This window comes from Chiloscyllium punctatum, chromosome 30, assembly GCF_047496795.1.
Source record: "Chiloscyllium punctatum isolate Juve2018m chromosome 30, sChiPun1.3, whole genome shotgun sequence".
Taxonomy (NCBI): domain Eukaryota; kingdom Metazoa; phylum Chordata; class Chondrichthyes; order Orectolobiformes; family Hemiscylliidae; genus Chiloscyllium; species Chiloscyllium punctatum.
Window position 1 is genome coordinate 59,088,529 of NC_092768.1, and position 26,810 is coordinate 59,115,338.

Below are 26,810 nucleotides of genomic sequence, written 5' to 3' on the forward strand. Positions count from 1 at the left end.
AAGGAGCTGGAGCAGAGTCTCTGCTTCCTCCTGTATTATAGAAAATAAAGGAGCTGGAGCAGTGTCACTGCTTCCTCCTGTATTATAGAAAATAAAGGAGCTGCAGCACCGTCACTGCTTCCTCCTGTATTATAGAAAATGAAGGAGCTGGAGCAGTGTCACTGCTTCCTCCTGAATTATAGAAAATAAAGGAGCTGGAGCAGCGTCACTGCTTCCTCTGTATTGTAGAAAATAAAGGAGCTGGAGCAGTGTCACTGCTTCCTCCTGTATTATAGAAAATAAAGGAGCTGGAGCAGCGTCACTGCTTCCTCCTGTATTAAAGAAAATAAAGGCGCTGGAGCAGCGTCACTGCTTCCTCCTGTATTATAGAAAATAAAGGAGCTGGAGCAGCGTCACTGCTTCCTCCTGTATTATAGAAAATAAACGACCTGGAGCAGTGTCACTGCTTCCTCCTGTATTATAGAAAATAAAGGAGCTGGAGCAGCGTTACTGCTTCCTCCTGTATTATAGAAAATAGAGGAACTGGAGCAGCGTCACTGCTTCCTCCTGTATTATAGAAAATAAAGGAACTGGAGCAGAGTCACTGCTTCCTCCGGTATTATAGAAAATAAAGGAGCTGGAGCAGCGTCTCTGCTTCCTCCTGCATTATAGAAAATAAAGGAGCTGGAGCAGCGTCACTGCTTCCTCCGGTATTATAGAAAATAAAGGAGCTGGAGCAGTGTCACTGCTTCCTCCTGTATTATAGAAAATAAAGGAGCTGGAGCAGCGTCACTGCTTCCTCCTGCATTATAGAAAATAAAGGAGCTGGAGCAGCGTCACTGCTTCCTCCGGTATTATAGAAAATAAAGGAGCTGGAGCAGTGTCACTGCTTACTCCTGTATTATAGAAAATAAAGGAGCTGGAGCAGTGTCACTGCTTCCTCCTGTATTATAGAAAATAAAGGAGCTGGAGCAGCGTCACTGCTTCCTCCTGTATTATAGAAAATAAAGGAGCCGGAGCAGCGTCACTGCTTCCTCCTGTATTATAGAAAATAAAGGAACTGGAGCAGCGTCACTGCTTCCTCCTGTATTATAGAAAATAAAGGAGCTGGAGCAGCGTCACTGCTTCCTCCTGTATTATAGAAAATAAAGGAGCTGGAGCAGTGTCAATGCTTCCTCCTGTATTATAGAAAATAAAGGAGCTGGAGCAGCGTCACTGCTTCCTCCTGTATTAAAGAAAATAAAGGCGCTGGAGCAGCGTCACTGCTTCCTCCTGAATTATAGAAAATAAAGGAGCTGGAGCAGCGTCACTGCTTCCTCCTGTATTAAAGAAAATAAAGGCGCTGGAGCAGCGTCACTGCTTCCTCCTGTATTATAGAAAATAAAGGAGCAGCGTCACTGCTTCCTCCTGTATTATAGAAAATAAAGGCGCTGGAGCAGCGTCACTGCTTCCTCCTGTATTATAGAAAATAATGGAGCTGGAGCAGCGTCTCTGCTTCCTCCTGTATTATAGAAAATAAAGGAGCCGGAGCAGCGTCACTGCTTCCTCCTGTATTATAGAAAATAAAGGAGCTGGAGCAGCGTCACCGCTTCCTCCTTTATTATAGAAAATAAAGGAGCTGGAGCAGCGTCACTGCTTCCTCCTGTATTATAGAAAATAAAGGAGCTGGAGCAGCGTCTCTGCTTCCTCCTGTATTATAGAAAATAAAGGAGCTGGAGCAGCGTCACTGCTTCCTTCTGTATTATAGAAAATAAAGGAGCTGGAGCAGCGTCACTGCTTCCTTCTGTATTATAGAAAATAAAGGAGCTGGAGCATCGTCACTGCTTCCTCCTGTATTATAGAAAATAAAGGAGCTGGAGCAGCGTCTCTGCTTCCTCCTGTGTTATAGAAAATAAAGGAGCTCTCAGCAGCGTCACTGCTTCCTCCTGTATTATAGAAAATAAAGGAGCTGGAGCAGAGTCACTGCTTCCTCCTGTATTATAGAAAATAAAGGAGCTGGAGCAGCGTCACTGCTTTATCCTGTATTATAGAAAATAAAGGAGCTGGAGCAGAGTCTCTGCTTCCTCCTGTATTATAGAAAAAAAAGGAGCTGGAGCAGTGTCACTGCTTCCTCCTGTATTATAGAAAATAAAGGAGCTGGAGCAGCGTCACTGCTTCCTCCTGTATTATAGAAAATAAAGGAGCTGGAGCAGCGTCACTGCTTCCTCCTGTATTATAGAAAATAAAGGAGCCGGAGCAGCGTCACTGCTTCCTCCTGTATTATAGAAAATAAAGGAGCTGGAGCAGCGTCACTGCTTCCTCCTCTATTATAGAAACTAAAGGAGCTGGAGCAGCGTCACTGCTTCCTCCTGTATTATAGAAAATAAAGGAGCAGGAGCAGCGTCACTGCTTCCTCCTGTATTATAGAAAATAAAGGATCTGGAGCAGTGTCACTGCTTCCTCCTGTATTATAGAAAATAAAGGAGCAGGAGCAGCGTCACTGCTTCCTCCGGTATTATAGAAAATAAAGGAGCTGGAGAAGCATGACTGCTTCCTCCTGTATTATAGAAAATAAAGGAGCTGGAGTAGCGTCACTGCTTCCTCCTGTATTATAGAAAATAAAGGAGCAGGACCGGCGTCACTGCTTCCTCCTGTATTATAGAAAATAAAGGAGCTGGAGTAGCGTCTCTGCTTCCTCCTGTGTTATAGAAAATAAAGGAGCTCTCAGCAGCGTCACTGCTTCCTCCTGTATTATAGAAAATAAAGTAGATGGAGCAGCGTCACCGCTTCCTCCTGCATTATAGAAAATAAAGGATCTGGAGCACCGTCTCTGCTTCCTCCTGTATTACAGAAAATAAAGGAGTTGGAGCAGCGTCACTGCTTCCTCCTGTATTATAGAAAATAAAGGAGCTGGAGCAGCGTCACTGCTTCCTTCTGTATTATAGAAAATAAAGGAGCTGCAGCATCGTCACTGCTTCCTTCTGTATTATAGAAAATAAAGGTGCTGGAGCAGCGTCACTGCTTCCTCCTGTATTATAGAAAATAAAGGAGCTTGAGCAGCGTCTCAGCTTCCTCCTGTGTGATAGAAAATAAAGGAGCTCTCAGCAGCGTCACTGCTTCCTCCTGTATTATAGAAAATAAAGGAGCTGGAGCAGAGTCACTGCTTACTCCTGTATTTTAGAAAATAAAGGAGCTGGAGCAGCGTCACTGCTTCCTCCTGTATTATAGAAAATAAAGGAGCTGGAGCAGCGTCACCGCTTCCTCCTGCATTACAGAAAATAAAGGAGCTGGAGCAGAGTCTCTGCTTCCTCCTGTATTATAGAAAATAAAGGAGCTGGAGCAGTGTCACTGCTTCCTCCAGTATTATAGAAAATAAAGGAGCTGGAGCAGAGTCACTGCTTCCTCCTGTATTATAGAAAATAAAGGAGCTGGAGCAGCGTCACTGCTTCCTCCTGTATTAAAGAAAATAAAGGCGCTGGAGCAGTGTCACTGCTTCCTCCTGTATGATAGAAAATAAAGGAGCAGCGTCACTGCTTCCTCCTGTATTATAGAAAATAAAGGAGCTGGAGCAGCGTCACTGTTTCCTCCTGTATTATAGAAAATAAAGGAACTGGAGCAGCGTCACTGCTTCCTCCTGTATTATAGAAAATAAAGGAGCTGGAGCAGCGTCTCTGCTTCCTCCTGTGTTATAGAAAATAGAGGAGCTGGAGCAGCGTCACTGCTTCCTCCTGTATGAGAGAAAATAAAGGAGCCGGAGCAGCGTCACTGCTTCCTCCTGTATTATCGAAAATAAAGGAGCTGGAGCAGAGTCACTGCTTACTCCTGTATTATAGAAAATAAAGGAGCTGGAGCAGCGTCACTGCTTACTCCTGTATTATAGAAAATAAAGTAGATGGAGCAGCGTCACCGCTTCCTCCTGCATTATAGAAAATAAAGGAGCTGGAGCACCGTCTCTGCTTCCTCCTGTATTACAGAAAATAAAGGAGTTGGAGCAGCGTCACTGCTTCCTCCTGTATTATAGAAAATAAAGGAGCTGGAGCAGCGTCACTGCTTCCTTCTGTATTATAGAAAATAAAGGAGCTGCAGCATCGTCACTGCTTCCTTCTGTATTATAGAAAATAAAGGTGCTGGAGCAGCGTCACTGCTTCCTCCTGTATTATAGAAAATAAAGGAGCTTGAGCAGCGTCTCAGCTTCCTCCTGTGTGATAGAAAATAAAGGAGCTCTCAGCAGCGTCACTGCTTCCTCCTGTATTATAGAAAATAAAGGAGCTGGAGCAGAGTCACTGCTTACTCCTGTATTTTAGAAAATAAAGGAGCTGGAGCAGCGTCACTGCTTCCTCCTGTATTATAGAAAATAAAGGAGCTGGAGCAGCGTCACCGCTTCCTCCTGTATTATAGAAAATAAAGGAGCTGGAGCAGAGTCTCTGCTTCCTCCTGTATTATAGAAAATAAAGGAGCTGGAGCAGTGTCACTGCTTCCTCCAGTATTATAGAAAATAAAGGAGCTGGAGCAGTGTCACTGCTTCCTCCTGTATTATAGAAAATAAAGGAGCTGGAGCAGCGTCACTGCTTCCTCCTGTATTAAAGAAAATAAAGGCGCTGGAGCAGTGTCACTGCTTCCTCCTGTATGATAGAAAATAAAGGAGCAGCGTCACTGCTTCCTCCTGTATTATAGAAAATAAAGGAGCTGGAGCAGCGTCACTGTTTCCTCCTGTATTATAGAAAATAAAGGAGCTGGAGCAGCGTCACTGCTTCCTCCTGTATTATAGAAAATAAAGGAACTGGAGCAGCGTCACTGCTTCCTCCTGTATTATAGAAAATAAAGGAGCTGGAGCAGCGTCACTGCTTCCTCCTGTATTATAGAAAATAAAGGAGCTGGAGCAGCGTCACTGCTTCCTCCTGTATTATAGAAAATAAAGGAGCTGTAGCAGCGTCACTGCTTCCTCCTGTAATATAGAAAATAAAGGAGCTGGAGCAGCGTCACTGCTTCCTCCTGTTTTGTAGAAAATAAAGGAGTTGGAGCAGCGTCACTGCTTCCTCCTGTATTATAGAAAATAAAGGAGCTGGAGCAGCGTCACTGCTTCCTCCTGTTTTGTAGAAAATAAAGGAGCTGGAGCAGTGTCACTGCCTCCTCCTGTATTATAGAAAATAAAGGAGCTGGAGCAGCGTCACTGCTTCCTCCTGTATTATAGAAAATAAAGGAGCTGGAGCAGCGTCACTGCTTCCTCCTGTATTATAGAAAATAAAGGAGCTGGAGCAGCGTCACTGCTTCCTCCTGTATTATAGAAAATAAAGGAGCTGGAGCAGCGTCACTGCTTCCTCCTGTATTAAAGAAAATAAAGGCGCTGGAGCAGTGTCACTGCTTCCTCCTGTATTATAGAAAATAAAGGAGCTGGAGCAGCGCCACTGCTTCCTCCTGTATTATAGAAAATAAAGGAGCTGGAGCAGCGTCACTGCTTCCTCCTGTATTAAAGAAAATAAAGGCGCTGGAGCAGTGTCACTGCTTCCTCCTGTATTATAGAAAATAAAGGAGCAGCGTCACTGCTTCCTCCTGTATTATAGAAAATAAAGGAGCCGGAGCAGCGTCACTGCTTCCTCCTGTATTATAGAAAATAAAGGAGTTGGAGCAGCGTCACTGCTTCCTCCTGTATTATAGAAAATAAAGGAGCCGGAGCAGCGTCACTGCTTCCTCCTGTATTATAGAAAATAAAGGAGCTGGAGCAGCGTCTCTGCTTCCTCCTGTATTATAGAAAATAAAGGAGCCGGAGCAGCGTCACTGCTTCCTCCTGTATTATAGAAAATAAAGGAGCTGGAGCAGCGTCTCTGTTTCCTCCTGTATTATAGAAAATAAAGGAGCCGGAGCAGCGTCACTGCTTCCTCCTGTATTATAGAAAATAAAGGAGCTGGAGCAGCGTCACTGCTTCCTTCTGTATTATAGAAAATAAAGTAGTTGGAGCATCGTCACTGCTTCCTCCTGTATTATAGAAAACAAAGGAGCTGGAGCAGCGTCTCTGCTTCCTCCTGTGTTATAGAAAATAAAGGAGCTCTCAGCAGCGTCACTGCTTCCTCCTGTATTATAGAAAATAAAGGAGCTGGAGCAGAGTCACTGCTTCCTCCTGTATTATAGAAAATAAAGGAGCTGGAGCAGCGTCACTGCTTCCTCCTGTATTATAGAAAATAAAGGAACTGGAGCAGCGTCACTGCTTCCTCCTGTATTATAGAAAATAAAGGAGCTGGAGCAGTGTCACTGCTTCCTCCTGTATTATAGAAAATAGAGGAGCTGGAGCAGAGTCACTGCTTCCTCCTGTATTATAGAAAAAAAAGGAGCTGGAGCAGAGTCTCTGCTTCCTCCTGTATTATAGAAAAAAAAGGAGCTGGAGCAGTGTCACTGCTTCCTCCTGTATTATAGAAAATAAAGGAGCCGGAGCAGCGTCACTGCTTCCTCCTGTATTATAGAAAATAAAGGAGCTGGAGCAGCGTCACTGCTTCCTCCTGTATTATAGAAAATAAAGGAGCCGGAGCAGCGTCACTGCTTCCTCCTGTATTATAGAAAATAAAGGAGCTGGAGCAGCGTCACTGCATCCTCCTGTATTATAGAAAATAAAGGAGCTGGAGCAGCGTCACTGCTTCCTCCTGTATTATAGAAAATAAAGGAGCTGGAGCAGCGTCACTGCTTCCTCTGGTATTATAGAAAATAAAGGAGCCGGAGCAGTGTCACTGCTTCCTCCTGTATTATAGAAAATAAAGGAGCTGGAGCAGCGTCACTGCTTCCTCTGGTATTATAGAAAATAAAGGAGCCGGAGCAGTGTCACTGCTTCCTCCTGTATTATAGAAAATAAAGGAGCTGGAGCAGCGTCACTGCTTCCTCCTGTATTATAGAAAATAAAGGATCTGGAGCAGTGTCACTGCTTCCTCCTGTATTATAGAAAATAAAGGAGCAGGAGCAGCGTCACTGCTTCCTCCTGTATGAGAGAAAATAAAGGAGCTGGAGAAGCGTCACTGCTTCCTCCTGTATTATAGAAAATAAAGGATCTGGAGCAGCGTCACTGCTTCCTCCTGTATTATAGAAAATAAAGGAGCTGGAGCAGCGTCACTGCTTCCTCTGGTATTATAGAAAATAAAGGAGCCGGAGCAGTGTCACTGCTTCCTCCTGTATTATAGAAAATAAAGGAGCTGGAGCAGCGTCACTGCTTCCTCTGGTATTATAGAAAATAAAGGAGCCGGAGCAGTGTCACTGCTTCCTCCTGTATTATAGAAAATAAAGGAGCTGGAGCAGCGTCACTGCTTCCTCCTGTATTATAGAAAATAAAGGATCTGGAGCAGTGTCACTGCTTCCTCCTGTATTATAGAAAATAAAGGAGCAGGAGCAGCGTCACTGCTTCCTCCTGTATGAGAGAAAACAAAGGAGCTGGAGAAGCGTCACTGCTTCCTCCTGTATTATAGAAAATAAAGGAGCTGGAGTAGCGTCACTGCTTCCTCCTGTATTATAGAAAATAAAGGAGCTGGAGCAGCGTCACTGCTTCCTTCTGTATTATAGAAAATAAAGGAGCTGGAGCATCGTCACTGCTTCCTCCTGTATTATAGAAAATAAAGGAGCTTTAGCAGGCTCTCTGCTTCCTCCTGTGTTATAGAAAATAAAGGAGCTCTCAGCAGCGTCACTGCTTCCTCCTGTATTATAGAAAATAAAGGAGCTGGAGCAGCGTCTCTGCTTCCTCCTGTGTTATAGAAAATAGAGGAGCTGGAGCAGCGTCACTGCTTCCTCCTGTATGAGAGAAAATAAAGGAGCCGGAGCAGCGTCACTGCTTCCTCCTGTATTATCGAAAATAAAGGAGCTGGAGCAGAGTCACTGCTTACTCCTGTATTATAGAAAATAAAGGAGCTGGAGCAGCGTCACTGCTTACTCCTGTATTATAGAAAATAAAGTAGATGGAGCAGCGTCACCGCTTCCTCCTGCATTATAGAAAATAAAGGAGCTGGAGCACCGTCTCTGCTTCCTCCTGTATTACAGAAAATAAAGGAGTTGGAGCAGCGTCACTGCTTCCTCCTGTATTACAGAAAATAAAGGAGCTGGAGCAGCGTCACTGCTTCCTTCTGTGTTATAGAAAATAAAGGCGCTGGAGCAGTGTCACTGCTTCCTCCTGTATGATAGAAAATAAAGGAGCAGCGTCACTGCTTCCTCCTGTATTATAGAAAATAAAGGAGCTGGAGCAGCGTCACTGCTTCCTCCTGTATTATAGAAAATAAAGGAGCTGGAGCAGAGTCACTGCTTACTCCTGTATTTTAGAAAATAAAGGAGCTGGAGCAGCGTCACTGCTTCCTCCTGTATTATAGAAAATAAAGGAGCTGGAGCAGCGTCACCGCTTCCTCCTGCATTACAGAAAATAAAGGAGCTGGAGCAGAGTCTCTGCTTCCTCCTGTACTATAGAAAATAAAGGAGCTGGAGCAGTGTCACTGCTTCCTCCTGTATTATAGAAAATAAAGGAGCTGGAGCAGCGTCACTGCTTCCTCCTGTATTAAAGAAAATAAAGGCGCTGGAGCAGTGTCACTGCTTCCTCCTGTATTATAGAAAATAAAGGAGCTGGAGCAGGGTCACTGCTTCCTCCTGTTTTGTAGAAAATAAAGGAGTTGGAGCAGCGTCACTGCTTCCTCCTGTATTATAGAAAATAAAGGAGCTGGAGCAGCGTCACTGCTTCCTCCTGTTTTGTAGAAAATAAAGGAGTTGGAGCAGCGTCACTGCTTCCTCCTGTATTATAGAAAATAAAGGAGCTGGAGCAGCGTCACTGCTTCCTCCTGTTTTGTAGAAAATAAAGGAGCTGGAGCAGTGTCACTGCCTCCTCCTGTATTATAGAAAATAAAGGAGCTGGAGCAGCGTCACTGCTTCCTCCTGTAATATAGAAAATAAAGGAGCTGTAGCAGCGTCACTGCTTCCTCCTGTATTATAGAAAATAAAGGAGCTGGAGCAGCGTCACTGCTTCCTCCTGTATTAAAGAAAATAAAGGCGCTGGAGCAGTGTCACTGCTTCCTCCTGTATTATAGAAAATAAAGGAGCAGCGTCACTGCTTCCTCCTGTATTATAGAAAATAAAGGAGTTTGAGCAGCGTCACTGCTTCCTCCTGTATTATAGAAAATAAAGGAGCTGGAGCAGCGTCTCTGCTTCCTCCTGCATTATAGAAAATAAAGGAGCTGGAGCAGCGTCACTGCTTCCTCCTGTATTATAGAAAATAAAGGAGCCGGAGCAGCGTCACTGCTTCCTACTGTATTATAGAAAATAAAGGAGCCGGAGCAGCGTCACTGCTTCCTCCTGTATTATAGAAAATAAAGGAGCTGGAGCAGCGTCACTGCTTCCTCCTGTATTATAGAAAATAAAGGAGCTGGAGCAGCGTCACTGCTTCCTTCTGTATTATAGAAAATAAAGGAGTTGGAGCAGCGTCACTGCTTCCTCCTGTATTATAGAAAATAAAGGAGCTGGAGCAGCGTCACTGCTTCCTCCTGTTTTGTAGAAAATAAAGGAGCTGGAGCAGTGTCACTGCCTCCTCCTGTATTATAGAAAATAAAGGAGCTGGAGCAGCGTCACTGCTTCCTCCTGTAATATAGAAAATAAAGGAGCTGGAGCAGCGTCACTGCTTCCTCCTGTATTATAGAAAATAAAGGAGCTGGAGCAGCGTCACTGCTTCCTCCTGTATTAAAGAAAATAAAGGCGCTGGAGCAGTGTCACTGCTTCCTCCTGTATTATAGAAAATAAAGGAGCAGCGTCACTGCTTCCTCCTGTATTATAGAAAATAAAGGAGTTGGAGCAGCGTCACTGCTTCCTCCTGTATTATAGAAAATAAAGGAGCTGGAGCAGCGTCTCTGCTTCCTCCTGCATTATAGAAAATAAAGGAGCTGGAGCAGCGTCACTGCTTCCTCCTGTATTATAGAAAATAAAGGAGCCGGAGCAGCGTCACTGCTTCCTACTGTATTATAGAAAATAAAGGAGCCGGAGCAGCGTCACTGCTTCCTCCTGTATTATAGAAAATAAAGGAGCCGGAGCAGCGTCACTGCTTCCTCCTGTATTATAGAAAATAAAGGAGCTGGAGCAGCGTCACTGCTTCCTTCTGTATTATAGAAAATAAAGGAGCTGGAGCATCGTCACTGCTTCCTCCTGTATTATAGAAAACAAAGGAGCTGGAGCAGCGTCTCTGCTTCCTCCTGTGTTATAGAAAATAAAGGAGCTCTCAGCAGCGTCACTGCTTCCTCCTGTATTATAGAAAATAAAGGAGCTGGAGCAGAGTCACTGCTTCCTCCTGTATTATAGAAAATAAAGGAGCTGGAGCAGAGTCTCTGCTTCCTCCTGTATTATAGAAAATAAAGGAGCTGGAGCAGTGTCACTGCTTCCTCCTGTATTATAGAAAACAAAGGAGCTGGAGCAGCGTCACTGCTTCCTCCTGTATTATAGAAAATAAAGGAGCTGGAGCAGAGTCACTGCTTCCTCCTGTATTATAGAAAATAAAGGAGCTGGAGCAGCGTCACTGCTTCCTCCTGTATTATAGAAAATAAAGGAGCTGGAGCAGCGTCACTGCTTCATCCTGTATTATAGAAAATAAAGGAGCTGGAGCAGCGTCACTGCTTCATCCTGTATTATAGAAAATAAAGGAGCTGGAGCAGCGTCACTGCTTCATCCTGTATTATAGAAAATAAAGGAGCCGGAGCAGCGTCACTGCTTCCTCCTGTATTATAGAAAATAAAGGAGCCGGAGCAGCGTCACTGCTTCCTCCTGTATTATAGAAAATAAAGGAACTGGAGCAGAGTCACTACTTCCTCCTGTATTATAGAAAATAAAGGAGCTGGAGCAGCGTCACTGCTTCCTCCTGTATTATAGAAAATAAAGGATCTGGAGCAGTGTCACTGCTTCCTCCTGTATTATAGAAAATAAAGGAGCTGGAGCAGCGTCACTGCTTCCTCCGGTATTATCGAAAATAAAGGAGCTGGAGCAGCATGACTGCTTCCTCCTGTATTATAGAAAATAAAGGAGCTGGAGCAGCGTCACTGCTTCCTCCTGTATTATAGAAAATAAAGAAGCTGGAGCAGCGTCACTGCTTCCTTCTGTATTATAGAAAATAAAGGAGCTGGAGCATCGTCACTGCTTCCTCCTGTATTATAGAAAATAAAGGAGCTGGAGCAGCGTCTCTGCTTCCTCCTGTGTTATAGAAAATAAAGGAGCTCTCAGCAGCGTCACTGCTTCCTCCTGTATTATAGAAAATAAAGGAGCTGGAGCAGCGTCACTGCTTCCTCCTGTATTATAGAAAATAAAGGAGCTGGAGCAGCGTCACTGCTTCCTCCTGTATTATAGAAAATAAAGGAGCAGGATCACGGCTTCCTCCTGTATTATAGAAAATAAAGGAACTGGAGCAGAGTCACTACTTCCTCCTGTATTATAGAAAATAAAGGAGCTGGAGCAGCGTCACTGCTTCCTCCTGTATTATAGAAAATAAAGGAGCTGGAGCAGAGTCTCTGCTTCCTCCTGTATTATAGAAAAAAATGGAGCTGGAGCAGTGTCACTGCCTCCTCCTGTATTATTGAAAATAAAGGAGCTGGAGCAGCGTCACTGCTTCCTCCTGTAATATAGAAAATAAAGGAGCTGGAGCAGCGTCACTGCTTCCTCCTGTATTATAGAAAATAAAGGAGCTGGAGCAGCGTCACTGCTTCCTCCTGTATTAAAGAAAATAAAGGCGCTGGAGCAGTGTCACTGCTTCCTCCTGTATTATAGAAAATAAAGGAGCTGGAGCAGCGTCACTGCTTCCTCCTGTATTAAAGAAAATAAAGGCGCTGGAGCAGTGTCACTGCTTCCTCCTGTATTATAGAAAATAAAGGAGCAGCGTCACTGCTTCCTCCTGTATTATAGAAAATAAAGGAGTTGGAGCAGCGTCACTGCTTCCTCCTGTATTATAGAAAATAAAGGAGCCGGAGCAGCGTCACTGCTTCCTCCTGTATTATAGAAAATAAAGGAGCTGGAGCAGCGTCTCTGCTTCCTCCTGCATTATAGAAAATAAAGGAGCTGGAGCAGCGTCACTGCTTCCTCCTGTATTATAGAAAATAAAGGAGCCGGAGCAGCGTCACTGCTTCCTCCTGTATTATAGAAAATAAAGGAGCCGGAGCAGCGTCACTGCTTCCTCCTGTATTATAGAAAATTAAGGAGCCGGAGCAGCGTCACTGCTTCCTCCTGTATTATAGAAAATAAAGGAGCTGGAGCAGCGTCACTGCTTACTCCTGTATTATAGAAAATAAAGGAGCTGGAGCATCGTCACTGCTTCCTCCTGTATTATAGAAAACAAAGGAGCTGCAGCAGCGTCTCTGCTTCCTCCTGTGTTATAGAAAATAAAGGAGCTCTCAGCAGCGTCACTGCTTCCTCCTGTATTATAGAAAATAAAGGAGCTGGAGCAGAGTCACTGCTTCCTCCTGTATTATAGAAAATAAAGGAGCTGGAGCACCGTCACTGCTTCCTCCTGTATTATAGAAAATAAAGGAGCTGGAGCAGAGTCTCTGCTTCCTCCTGTATTATAGAAAAAAAAGGAGCTGGAGCAGTGTCACTGCTTCCTCCTGTATTATAGAAAATAAAGGAGCTGGAGCAGCGTCACTGCTTCCTCCTGTATTATAGAAAATAAAGGAGCTGGAGCAGCGTCACTGCTTCCTCCTGTATTATAGAAAATAACGGAGCCGGAGCAGCGTCACTGCTTCCTCCTGTATTATAGAAAATAAAGGAGTTGGAACAGCGTCTCTGCTTCCTCCAGTATTATAGAAAATAAAGGAGCTGGAGCAGCGTCACTGCTTCCTCCTGTATTATAGAAAATAAAGGAGCTGGAGCAGCGTTACTGCTTCCTCCTGTATTATAGAAAATAAAGGAGCTGGAGCAGCGTCACTGCTTCCTCCTGTATTATAGAAAATAAAGGATCTGGAGCAGTGTCACTGCTTCCTCCTGTATTATAGAAAATAAAGGAGCTGGAGCAGCGTCACTGCTTCCTCCTGTAATAAAGAAAATAAAGGAGCCGGAGCAGTGTCACTGCTTCCTCCTGTATTATAGAAAATAAAGGAGCTGGAGCAGCGTCACTGCTTCCTCCTGTTTTGTAGAAAATAAAGGAGCTGGAGCAGCGTCACTGCTTCCTCCTGCATTATAGAAAATAAAGGAGCTGGAGCAGCGTCACTGCTTCCTCCTGTATTATAGAAAATAAAGGATCTGGAGCAGTGTCACTGCTTCCTCCTGTATTATAGAAAATAAAGGAGCTGGAGCAGCGTCACTGCTTCCTCCTGTAATAAAGAAAATAAAGGAGCCGGAGCAGTGTCACTGCTTCCTCCTGTATTATAGAAAATAAAGGAGCTGGAGCAGCGTCACTGCTTCCTCCTGTATTATAGAAAATAAAGGATCTGGAGCAGTGTCACTGCTTCCTCCTGTATTATAGAAAATAAAGGAGCAGGAGCAGCGTCACTGCTTCCTCCTGTATGAGAGAAAATAAAGGAGCTGGAGAAGCATGACTGCTTCCTCCTGTATTATAGAAAATAAAGGAGCTGGAGTAGCGTCACTGCTTCCTCCTGTATTATAGAAAATAAAGGAGCTGGAGCAGCGTCACTGCTTCCTTCTGTATTATAGAAAATAAAGGAGCTGGAGCATCGTCACTGCTTCCTCCTGTATTATAGAAAATAAAGGAGCTGGAGCAGCGTCTCTGCTTCCTCCTGTGTTATAGAAAATAAAGGAGCTCTCAGCAGCGTCACTGCTTCCTCCTGTATTATAGAAAATAAAGGAGCTGGAGCAGCGTCTCTGCTTCCTCCTGTGTTATAGAAAATAGAGGAGCTGGAGCAGCGTCACTGCTTCCTCCTGTATGAGAGAAAATAAAGGAGCCGGAGCAGCGTCACTGCTTCCTCCTGTATTATCGAAAATAAAGGAGCTGGAGCAGAGTCACTGCTTACTCCTGTATTATAGAAAATAAAGGAGCTGGAGCAGCGTCACTGCTTACACCTGTATTAAAGAAAATAAAGTAGATGGAGCAGCGTCACCGCTTCCTCCTGCATTATAGAAAATAAAGGAGCTGGAGCACCGTCTCTGCTTCCTCCTGTATTACAGAAAATAAAGGAGTTGGAGCAGCGTCACTGCTTCCTCCTGTATTACAGAAAATAAAGGAGCTGGAGCAGCGTCACTGCTTCCTTCTGTATTATAGAAAATAAAGGAGCTGGAGCAGCGTCACTGCTTCCTCCTGTATTATAGAAAATAAAGGAGCTTGAGCAGCGTCTCAGCTTCCTCCTGTGTTATAGAAAATAAAGGAGCTCTCAGCAGCGTCACTGCTTCCTCCTGTATTATAGAAAATAAAGGAGCTGGAGCAGAGTCACTGATTACTCCTGTATTTTAGAAAATAAAGGAGCTGGAGCAGCGTCACTGCTTCCTCCTGTATTATAGAAAATAAAGGAGCTGGAGCAGCGTCACCGCTTCCTCCTGCATTACAGAAAATAAAGGAGCTGGAGCAGAGTCTCTGCTTCCTCCTGTACTATAGAAAATAAAGGAGCTGGAGCAGTGTCACTGCTTCCTCCTGTATTATAGAAAATAAAGGAGCTGGAGCAGCGTCACTGCTTCCTCCTGTATTAAAGAAAATAAAGGCGCTGGAGCAGTGTCACTGCTTCCTCCTGTATGATAGAAAATAAAGGAGCAGCGTCACTGCTTCCTCCTGTATTATAGAAAATAAAGGAGCTGGAGCTGCGTCACTGCTTCCTCCTGTATTATAGAAAATAAAGGAGCTGGAGCAGCGTCACTGCTTCCTCCAGTATTGTTGAAAATAAAGGATCTGGAGCAGCGTCACTGCTTCCTCCTGTATTATAGAAAATAAAGGAGCTGTAGCAGCGTCACTGCTTCCTCCTGTAATATAGAAAATAAAGGAGCTGGAGCAGTGTCACTGCCTCCTCCTGTATTATAGAAAATAAAGGAGCTGGAGCAGCGTCACTGCTTCCTCCTGTAATATAGAAAATAAAGGAGCTGGAGCAGCGTCACTGCTTCCTCCTGTATTATAGAAAATAAAGGAGCTGGAGCAGCGTCACTGCTTCCGCCTGTATTAAAGAAAATAAAGGCGCTGGAGCAGTGTCACTGCTTCCTCCTGTATTATAGAAAATAAAGGAGCAGCGTCACTGCTTCCTCCTGTATTATAGAAAATAAAGGAGTTGGAGCAGCGTCACTGCTTCCTCCTGTATTATAGAAAATAAAGGAGCTGGAGCAGCGTCTCTGCTTCCTCCTGCATTATAGAAAATAAAGGAGCTGGAGCAGCGTCACTGCTTCCTCCTGTATTATAGAAAATAAAGGAGCCGGAGCAGCGTCACTGCTTCCTACTGTATTATAGAAAATAAAGGAGCCGGAGCAGCGTCACTGCTTCCTCCTGTATTATAGAAAATAAAGGAGCTGGAGCAGCGTCACTGCTTCCTCCTGAATTATAGAAAATAAAGGAGCTGGAGCAGCGTCACTGCTTCCTCCTGTTTTGTAGAAAATAAAGGAGCTGGAGCAGTGTCACTGCCTCCTCCTGTATTATAGAAAATAAAGGAGCTGGAGCAGCGTCACTGCTTCCTCCTGTTTTGTAGAAAATAAAGGAGCTGGAGCAGCGTCACTGCTTCCTCCTTTTTTGTAGAAAATAAAGGAGCTGGAGCAGTGTCACTGCCTCCTCCTGTATTATAGAAAATAAAGGCGCTGGAGCAGCGTCACTGCTTCCTCCTGTAATATAGAAAATAAAGGAGCTGGAGCAGCGTCACTGCTTCCTCCTGTATTATAGAAAATAAAGGAGCTGGAGCAGCGTCACTGCTTCCTCCTGTATTATAGAAAATAAAGGAGCTGGAGCAGCGTCACTGCTTCCTCCTGTATTAAAGAAAATAAAGGCGCTGGAGCAGTGTCACTGCTTCCTCCTGTATTATAGAAAATAAAGGAGCAGCGTCACTGCTTCCTCCTGTATTATAGAAAATAAAGGAGTTGGAGCAGCGTCACTGCTTCCTCCTGTATTATAGAAAATAAAGGAGCCGGAGCAGCGTCACTGCTTCCTCCTGTATTATAGAAAATAAAGGAGCTGGAGCAGCGTCACTGCTTCCTCCTGTATTATAGAAAATAAAGGAGCTGGAGCAGCGTCACTGCTTCCTCCTGTATTATAGAAAATAAAGGAGCTGGAGCAGCGTCACTGCTTCCTCTAGTATTATAGAAAATAAAGGAGCCGGAGCAGCGTCACTGCTTCCTCCTGTATTATAGAAAATTAAGGAGCCGGAGCAGCGTCACTGCTTCCTCCTGTATTATAGAAAATAAAGGAGCTGGAGCATCGTCACTGCTTCCTCCTGTATTATAGAAAACAAAGGAGCTGGAGCAGCGTCTCTGCTTCCTCCTGTATTATAGAAAACAAAGGAGCTGGAGCAGCGTCTCTGCTTCCTCCTGTGTTATAGAAAATAAAGGAGCTCTCAGCAGCGTCACTGCTTCCTCCTGTATTATAGAAAATAAAGGAGCTGGAGCAGAGTCACTGCTTCCTCCTGTATTATAGAAAATAAAGGAGCTGGAGCACCGTCACTGCTTCCTCCTGTATTATAGAAAATAAAGGAGCTGGAGCAGCGTCACCGCTTCCTCCTGCATTACAGAAAATAAAGGAGCTGGAGCAGAGTCTCTGCTTCCTCCTGTACTATAGAAAATAAAGGAGCTGGAGCAGTGTCACTGCTTCCTCCTGTATTATAGAAAATAAAGGAGCTGGAGCAGCGTCACTGCTTCCTCCTGTATTAAAGAAAATAAAGGCGCTGGAGCAGTGTCACTGCTTCCTCCTGTATGATAGAAAATAAAGGAGAAGCGTCACTGCTTCCTCCTGTATTATAGAAAATAAAGGAGCTGGAGCTGCGTCACTGCTTCCTCCTGTATTATAGAAAATAAAGGAGCTGGAGCAGCGTCACTGCTTCCTCCAGTATTATTGAAAATAAAGGAGCTGGAGCAGCGTCACTGCTTCCTCCTGTATTGTTGAAAATAAAGGATCTGGAGCAGCGTCACTGCTTCCTCCTGTATTATAGAAAATAAAGGAGCTGTAGCAGCGTCACTGCTTCCTCCTGTAATATAGAAAATAAAGGAGCTGGAGCAGTGTCACTGCCTCCTCCTGTATTATAGAAAATAAAGGAGCTGGAGCAGCGTCACTGCTTCCTCCTGTAATATAGAAAATAAAGGAGCTGGAGCAGCGTCACTGCTTCCTCCTGTATTATAGAAAATAAAGGAGCTGGAGCAGCGTCACTGCTTCCTCCTGTATTAAAGAAAATAAAGGCGCTGGAGCAGTGTCACTGCTTCCTCCTGTATTATAGAAAATAAAGGAGCAGCGTCACTGCTTCCTCCTGTATTATAGAAAATAAAGGAGTTGGAGCAGCGTCACTGCTTCCTCCTGTATTATAGAAAATAAAGGAGCTGGAGCAGCGTCTCTGCTTCCTCCTGCATTATAGAAAATAAAGGAGCTGGAGCAGCGTCACTGCTTCCTCCTGTATTATAGAAAATAAAGGAGCCGGAGCAGCGTCACTGCTTCCTACTGTATTATAGAAAATAAAGGAGCCGGAGCAGCGTCACTGCTTCCTCCTGTATTATAGAAAACAAAGGAGCTGGAGCAGCGTCTCTGCTTCCTCCTGTGTTATAGAAAATAAAGGAGCTCTCAGCAGCGTCACTGCTTCCTCCTGTATTATAGAAAATAAAGGAGCTGGAGCAGAGTCACTGCTTCCTCCTGTATTATAGAAAATAAAGGAGCTGGAGCACCGTCACTGCTTCCTCCTGTATTATAGAAAATAAAGGAACTGGAGCAGAGTCTCTGCTTCCTCCTGTATTATAGAAAATAAAGGAGCTGGAGCAGTGTCACTGCTTCCTCCTGTATTATAGAAAACAAAGGAGCTGGAGCAGCGTCACTGCTTCCTCCTGTATTATAGAAAATAAAGGAGCTGGAGCAGCGTCACTGCTTACTCCTGTATTTTAGAAAATAAAGGAGCTGGAGCAGCGTCACTGCTTCCTCCTGTATTATAGAAAATAAAGGAGCTGGAGCAGCGTCACCGCTTCCTCCTGCATTACAGAAAATAAAGGAGCTGGAGCAGAGTCTCTGCTTCCTCCTGTACTATAGAAAATAAAGGAGCTGGAGCAGTGTCACTGCTTCCTCCTGTATTATAGAAAATAAAGGAGCTGGAGCAGCGTCACTGCTTCCTCCTGTATTAAAGAAAATAAAGGCGCTGGAGCAGTGTCACTGCTTCCTCCTGTATGATAGAAAATAAAGGAGCAGCGTCACTGCTTCCTCCTGTATTATAGAAAATAAAGGAGCTGTAGCAGCGTCACTGCTTCCTCCTGTATTATAGAAAATAAAGGAGCTGGAGCAGAGTCACTGCTTACTCCTGTATTTTAGAAAATAAAGGAGCTGGAGCAGCGTCACTGCTTCCTCCTGTATTATAGAAAATAAAGGAGCTGGAGCAGCGTCACCGCTTCCTCCTGCATTACAGAAAATAAAGGAGCTGGAGCAGAGTCTCTGCTTCCTCCTGTACTATAGAAAATAAAGGAGCTGGAGCAGTGTCACTGCTTCCTCCTGTATTATAGAAAATAAAGGAGCTGGAGCAGCGTCACTGCTTCCTCCTGTATTAAAGAAAATAAAGGCGCTGGAGCAGTGTCACTGCTTCCTCCTGTATGATAGAAAATAAAGGAGCAGCGTCACTGCTTCCTCCTGTATTATAGAAAATAAAGGAGCTGGAGCAGCGTCACTGCTTCCTCCTGTTTTGTAGAAAATAAAGGAGTTGGAGCAGCGTCACTGCTTCCTCCTGTATTATAGAAAATAAAGGAGCTGGAGCAGCGTCACTGCTTCCTCCTGTTTTGTAGAAAATAAAGGAGCTGGAGCAGTGTCACTGCCTCCTCCTGTATTATAGAAAATAAAGGAGCTGGAGCAGCGTCACTGCTTCCTCCTGTAATATAGAAAATAAAGGAGCTGGAGCAGCGTCACTGCTTCCTCCTGTATTATAGAAAATAAAGGAGCTGGAGCAGCGTCACTGCTTCCTCCTGTATTATAGAAAATAAAGGAGCAGCGTCACTGCTTCCTCCTGTATTATAGAAAATAAAGGAGTTGGAGCAGCGTCACTGCTTCCTCCTGTATTATAGAAAATAAAGGAGCTGGAGCAGCGTCTCTGCTTCCTCCTGCATTATAGAAAATAAAGGAGCTGGAGCAGCGTCACTGCTTCCTCCTGTATTATAGAAAATAAAGGAGCCGGAGCAGCGTCACTGCTTCCTACTGTATTATAGAAAATAAAGGAGCCGGAGCAGCGTCACTGCTTCCTCCTGTATTATAGAAAATAAAGGAGCTGGAGCAGCGTCACTGCTTCCTCCTGTATTATAGAAAATAAAGGAGCTGGAGCAGCGTCACTGCTTCCTTCTGTATTATAGAAAATAAAGGAGCTGGAGCATCGTCACTGCTTCCTCCTGTATTATAGAAAACAAAGGAGCTGGAGCAGCGTCTCTGCTTCCTCCTGTGTTATAGAAAATAAAGGAGCTCTCAGCAGCGTCACTGCTTCCTCCTGTATTATAGAAAATAAAGGAGCTGGAGCAGAGTCACTGCTTCCTCCTGTATTATAGAAAATAAAGGAGCTGGAGCACCGTCACTGCTTCCTCCTGTATTATAGAAAATAAAGGAGCTGGAGCAGAGTCTCTGCTTCCTCCTGTATTATAGAAAATAAAGGAGCTGGAGCAGTGTCACTGCTTCCTCCTGTATTATAGAAAACAAAGGAGCTGGAGCAGCGTCACTGCTTCCTCCTGTATTATAGAAAATAAAGGAGCTGGAGCAGCGTCACTGCTTCCTCCTGTATTATAGAAAATAAAGGAGCTGGAGCAGCGTCTCTGCTTCCTCCTGTATTATAGAAAATAAAGGAGCTGGAGCAGCGTCACTGCTTCCTCCTGTATTATAGAAAATAAAGGAGCTGGAGCAGCGTCACTGCTTCCTCCTGTATTATAGAAAATAAAGGAGCTGGAGCAGCGTCTCTGCTTCCTCCTGTATTATAGTAAATAAAGGAGCTGGAGCAGCGTCACTGCTTCCTCCTGTATTATAGAAAATAAAGGAGCTGGAGCAGCGTCACTGCTTCATCCTGTATTATAGAAAATAAAGGAGCTGGAGCAGCGTCACTGCTTCATCCTGTATTATAGAAAATAAAGGAGCTGGAGCAGCGTCACTGCTTCATCCTGTATTGTAGAAAATAAAGGAGCTGGAGCAGCGTCACTGCTTCATCCTGTATTATAGAAAATAAAGGAGCCGGAGCAGCGTCACTGCTTCCTCCTGTATTATAGAAAATAAAGGAACTGGAGCAGAGTCACTACTTCCTCCTGTATTATAGAAAATAAAGGAGCTGGAGCAGCGTCACTGCTTCCTCCTGTATTATAGAAAATAAAGGAGCTGGAGCAGTGTCACTGCTTCCTCCTGTATTATAGAAAATAAAGGAGCTGGAGCAGCGTCACTGCTTCATCCTGTATTGTAGAAAATAAAGGAGCTGGAGCAGCGTCACTGCTTCATCCTGTATTATAGAAAATAAAGGAGCCGGAGCAGCGTCACTGCTTCCTCCTGTATTATAGAAAATAAAGGAACTGGAGCAGAGTCACTACTTCCTCCTGTATTATAGAAAATAAAGGAGCTGGAGCAGCGTCACTGCTTCCTCCTGTATTATAGAAAATAAAGGAGCTGGAGCAGTGTCACTGCTTCCTCCTGTATTATAGAAAATAAAGGAGCTGGAGCAGCGTCTCTGCTTCCTCCTGTGTTATAGAAAATAAAGGAGCTGGAGCAGCGTCACTGCTTCCTCCGGTATTATCGAAAATAAAGGAGCTGGAGCAGCATGACTGCTTCCTCCTGTATTATAGAAAATAAAGGAGCTGGAGCAGCGTCACTGCTTCCTCCTGTATTATAGAAAATAAAGAAGCTGGAGCAGCGTCACTGCTTCCTTCTGTATTATAGAAAATAAAGGAGCTGGAGCATCGTCACTGCTTCCTCCTGTATTATAGAAAATAAAGGAGCTGGAGCAGCGTCTCTGCTTCCTCCTGTGTTATAGAAAATAAAGGAGCTCTCAGCAGCGTCACTGCTTCCTCCTGTATTATAGAAAATAAAGGAGCTGGAGCAGCGTCACTGCTTCCTCCTGTATTATAGAAAATAAAGGAGCAGGATCACGGCTTCCTCCTGTATTATAGAAAATAAAGGAACTGGAGCAGAGTCACTACTTCCTCCTGTATTATAGAAAATAAAGGAGCTGGAGCAGCGTCACTGCTTCCTCCTGTATTATAGAAAATAAAGGAGCTGGAGCAGAGTCTCTGCTTCCTCCTGTATTATAGAAAAAAATGGAGCTGGAGCAGTGTCACTGCCTCCTCCTGTATTATTGAAAATAAAGGAGCTGGAGCAGCGTCACTGCTTCCTCCTGTAATATAGAAAATAAAGGAGCTGGAGCAGCGTCACTGCTTCCTCCTGTATTATAGAAAATAAAGGAGCTGGAGCAGCGTCACTGCTTCCTCCTGTATTAAAGAAAATAAAGGCGCTGGAGCAGTGTCACTGCTTCCTCCTGTATTATAGAAAATAAAGGAGCTGGAGCAGCGTCACTGCTTCCTCCTGTATTAAAGAAAATAAAGGCGCTGGAGCAGTGTCACTGCTTCCTCCTGTATTATAGAAAATAAAGGAGCAGCGTCACTGCTTCCTCCTGTATTATAGAAAATAAAGGAGTTGGAGCAGCGTCACTGCTTCCTCCTGTATTATAGAAAATAAAGGAGCCGGAGCAGCGTCACTGCTTCCTCCTGTATTATAGAAAATAAAGGAGCTGGAGCAGCGTCTCTGCTTCCTCCTGCATTATAGAAAATAAAGGAGCTGGAGCAGCGTCACTGCTTCCTCCTGTATTATAGAAAATAAAGGAGCCGGAGCAGCGTCACTGCTTCCTCCTGTATTATAGAAAATAAAGGAGCCGGAGCAGCGTCACTGCTTCCTCCTGTATTATAGAAAATTAAGGAGCCGGAGCAGCGTCACTGCTTCCTCCTGTATTATAGAAAATAAAGGAGCTGGAGCAGCGTCACTGCTTACTCCTGTATTATAGAAAATAAAGGAGCTGGAGCATCGTCACTGCTTCCTCCTGTATTATAGAAAACAAAGGAGCTGGAGCAGCGTCTCTGCTTCCTCCTGTGTTATAGAAAATAAAGGAGCTCTCAGCAGCGTCACTGCTTCCTCCTGTATTATAGAAAATAAAGGAGCTGGAGCAGAGTCACTGCTTCCTCCTGTATTATAGAAAATAAAGGAGCTGGAGCACCGTCACTGCTTCCTCCTGTATTATAGAAAATAAAGGAGCTGGAGCAGAGTCTCTGCTTCCTCCTGTATTATAGAAAAAAAAGGAGCTGGAGCAGTGTCACTGCTTCCTCCTGTATTATAGAAAATAAAGGAGCTGGAGCAGCGTCACTGCTTCCTCCTGTATTATAGAAAATAAAGGAGCTGGAGCAGCGTCACTGCTTCCTCCTGTATTATAGAAAATAACGGAGCCGGAGCAGCGTCACTGCTTCCTCCTGTATAATAGAAAATAAAGGAGTTGGAACAGCGTCTCTGCTTCCTCCAGTATTATAGAAAATAAAGGAGCTGGAGCAGCGTCACTGCTTCCTCCTGTATTATAGAAAATAAAGGAGCTGGAGCAGCGTCACTGCTTCCTCCTGTATTATAGAAAATAAAGGATCTGGAGCAGTGTCACTGCTTCCTCCTGTATTATAGAAAATAAAGGAGCTGGAGCAGCGTCACTGCTTCCTCCTGTAATAAAGAAAATAAAGGAGCCGGAGCAGTGTCACTGCTTCCTCCTGTATTATAGAAAATAAAGGAGCTGGAGCAGCGTCACTGCTTCCTCCTGTTTTGTAGAAAATAAAGGAGCTGGAGCAGCGTCACTGCTTCCTCCTGCATTATAGAAAATAAAGGAGCTGGAGCAGCGTCACTGCTTCCTCCTGTATTATAGAAAATAAAGGATCTGGAGCAGTGTCACTGCTTCCTCCTGTATTATAGAAAATAAAGGAGCTGGAGCAGCGTCACTGCTTCCTCCTGTAATAAAGAAAATAAAGGAGCCGGAGCAGTGTCACTGCTTCCTCCTGTATTATAGAAAATAAAGGAGCTGGAGCAGCGTCACTGCTTCCTCCTGTATTATAGAAAATAAAGGATCTGGAGCAGTGTCACTGCTTCCTCCTGTATTATAGAAAATAAAGGAGCAGGAGCAGCGTCACTGCTTCCTCCTGTATGAGAGAAAATAAAGGAGCTGGAGAAGCATGACTGCTTCCTCCTGTATTATAGAAAATAAAGGAGCTGGAGTAGCGTCACTGCTTCCTCCTGTATTATAGAAAATAAAGGAGCTGGAGCAGCGTCACTGCTTCCTTCTGTATTATAGAAAATAAAGGAGCTGGAGCATCGTCACTGCTTCCTCCTGTATTATAGAAAATAAAGGAGCTGGAGCAGCGTCTCTGCTTCCTCCTGTGTTATAGAAAATAAAGGAGCTCTCAGCAGCGTCACTGCTTCCTCCTGTATTATAGAAAATAAAGGAGCTGGAGCAGCGTCTCTGCTTCCTCCTGTGTTATAGAAAATAGAGGAGCTGGAGCAGCGTCACTGCTTCCTCCTGTATGAGAGAAAATAAAGGAGCCGGAGCAGCGTCACTGCTTCCTCCTGTATTATCGAAAATAAAGGAGCTGGAGCAGAGTCACTGCTTACTCCTGTATTATAGAAAATAAAGGAGCTGGAGCAGCGTCACTGCTTACTCCTGTATTATAGAAAATAAAGTAGATGGAGCAGCGTCACCGCTTCCTCCTGCATTATAGAAAATAAAGGAGCTGGAGCACCGTCTCTGCTTCCTCCTGTATTACAGAAAATAAAGGAGTTGGAGCAGCGTCACTGCTTCCTCCTGTATTACAGAAAATAAAGGAGCTGGAGCAGCGTCACTGCTTCCTTCTGTATTATAGAAAATAAAGGAGCTGGAGCAGCGTCACTGCTTCCTCCTGTATTATAGAAAATAAAGGAGCTTGAGCAGCGTCTCAGCTTTTTCCTGTGTTATAGAAAATAAAGGAGCTCTCAGCAGCGTCACTGCTTCCTCCTGTATTATAGAAAATAAAGGAGCTGGAGCAGAGTCACTGCTTACTCCTGTATTTTAGAAAATAAAGGAGCTGGAGCAGCGTCACTGCTTCCTCCTGTATTATAGAAAATAAAGGAGCTGGAGCAGCGTCACCGCTTCCTCCTGCATTACAGAAAATAAAGGAGCTGGAGCAGAGTCTCTGCTTCCTCCTGTACTATAGAAAATAAAGGAGCTGGAGCAGTGTCACTGCTTCCTCCTGTATTATAGAAAATAAAGGAGCTGGAGCAGCGTCACTGCTTCCTCCTGTATTAAAGAAAATAAAGGCGCTGGAGCAGTGTCACTGCTTCCTCCTGTATTATAGAAAATAAAGGAGCTGGAGCTGCGTCACTGCTTCCTCCTGTATTATAGAAAATAAAGGAGCAGCGTCACTGCTTCCTCCTGTATTATAGAAAATAAAGGAGCTGGAGCTGCGTCACTGCTTCCTCCTGTATTATAGAAAATAAAGGAGCTGGAGCAGCGTCACTGCTTCCTCCAGTATTGTTGAAAATAAAGGATCTGGAGCAGCGTCACTGCTTCCTCCTGTATTATAGAAAATAAAGGAGCTGTAGCAGCGTCACTGCTTCCTCCTGTAATATAGAAAATAAAGGAGCTGGAGCAGTGTCACTGCCTCCTCCTGTATTATAGAAAATAAAGGAGCTGGAGCAGCGTCACTGCTTCCTCCTGTAATATAGAAAATAAAGGAGCTGGAGCAGCGTCACTGCTTCCTCCTGTATTATAGAAAATAAAGGAGCTGGAGCAGCGTCACTGCTTCCGCCTGTATTATAGAAAATAAAGGAGCAGCGTCACTGCTTCCTCCTGTATTATAGAAAATAAAGGAGTTGGAGCAGCGTCACTGCTTCCTCCTGTATTATAGAAAATAAAGGAGCTGGAGCAGCGTCTCTGCTTCCTCCTGCATTATAGAAAATAAAGGAGCTGGAGCAGCGTCACTGCTTCCTCCTGTATTATAGAAAATAAAGGAGCCGGAGCAGCGTCACTGCTTCCTACTGTATTATAGAAAATAAAGGAGCTGGAGCAGCGTCACTGCTTCCTCCTGTATTATAGAAAATAAAGGAGCTGGAGCAGCGTCACTGCTTCCTCCTGAATTATAGAAAATAAAGGAGCTGGAGCAGCGTCACTGCTTCCTCCTGTTTTGTAGAAAATAAAGGAGCTGGAGCAGTGTCACTGCCTCCTCCTGTATTATAGAAAATAAAGGAGCTGGAGCAGCGTCACTGCTTCCTCCTGTTTTGTAGAAAATAAAGGAGCTGGAGCAGCGTCACTGCTTCCTCCTGTATTATAGAAAATAAAGGAGCTGGAGCAGCGTCACTGCTTCCTCCTGTTTTGTAGAAAATAAAGGAGCTGGAGCAGTGTCACTGCCTCCTCCTGTATTATAGAAAATAAAGGAGCTGGAGCAGCGTCACTGCTTCCTCCTGTTTTGTAGAAAATAAAGGAGCTGGAGCAGTGTCACTGCCTCCTCCTGTATTATAGAAAATAAAGGAGCTGGAGCAGCGTCACTGCTTCCTCCTGTTTTGTAGAAAATAAAGGAGCTGGAGCAGCGTCACTGCTTCCTCCTGTATTATAGAAAATAAAGGAGCTGGAGCAGCGTCACTGCTTCCTCCTGTTTTGTAGAAAATAAAGGAGCTGGAGCAGTGTCACTGCCTCCTCCTGTATTATAGAAAATAAAGGCGCTGGAGCAGCGTCACTGCTTCCTCCTGTAATATAGAAAATAAAGGAGCTGGAGCAGCGTCACTGCTTCCTCCTGTATTATAGAAAATAAAGGAGCTGGAGCAGCGTCACTGCTTCCTCCTGTATTATAGAAAATAAAGGAGCTGGAGCAGCGTCACTGCTTCCTCCTGTATTAAAGAAAATAAAGGCGCTGGAGCAGTGTCACTGCTTCCTCCTGTATTATAGAAAATAAAGGAGCAGCGTCACTGCTTCCTCCTGTATTATAGAAAATAAAGGAGTTGGAGCAGCGTCACTGCTTCCTCCTGTATTATAGAAAATAAAGGAGCCGGAGCAGCGTCACTGCTTCCTCCTGTATTATAGAAAATAAAGGAGCTGGAGCAGCGTCACTGCTTCCTCCTGTATTATAGAAAATAAAGGAGCTGGAGCAGCGTCACTGCTTCCTCCTGTATTATAGAAAATAAAGGAGCTGGAGCAGCGTCACTGCTTCCTCTAGTATTATAGAAAATAAAGGAGCCGGAGCAGCGTCACTGCTTCCTCCTGTATTATAGAAAATAAAGGAGCCGGAGCAGCGTCACTGCTTCCTTCTGTATTATAGAAAATAAAGGAGCTGGAGCATCGTCACTGCTTCCTCCTGTATTATAGAAAACAAAGGAGCTGGAGCAGCGTCTCTGCTTCCTCCTGTATTATAGAAAACAAAGGAGCTGGAGCAGCGTCTCTGCTTCCTCCTGTGTTATAGAAAATAAAGGAGCTCTCAGCAGCGTCACTGCTTCCTCCTGTATTATAGAAAATAAAGGAGCTGGAGCAGAGTCACTGCTTCCTCCTGTATTATAGAAAATAAAGGAGCTGGAGCACCGTCACTGCTTCCTCCTGTATTATAGAAAATAAAGGAGCTGGAGCAGCGTCACCGCTTCCTCCTGCATTACAGAAAATAAAGGAGCTGGAGCAGAGTCTCTGCTTCCTCCTGTACTATAGAAAATAAAGGAGCTGGAGCAGTGTCACTGCTTCCTCCTGTATTATAGAAAATAAAGGAGCTGGAGCAGCGTCACTGCTTCCTCCTGTATTAAA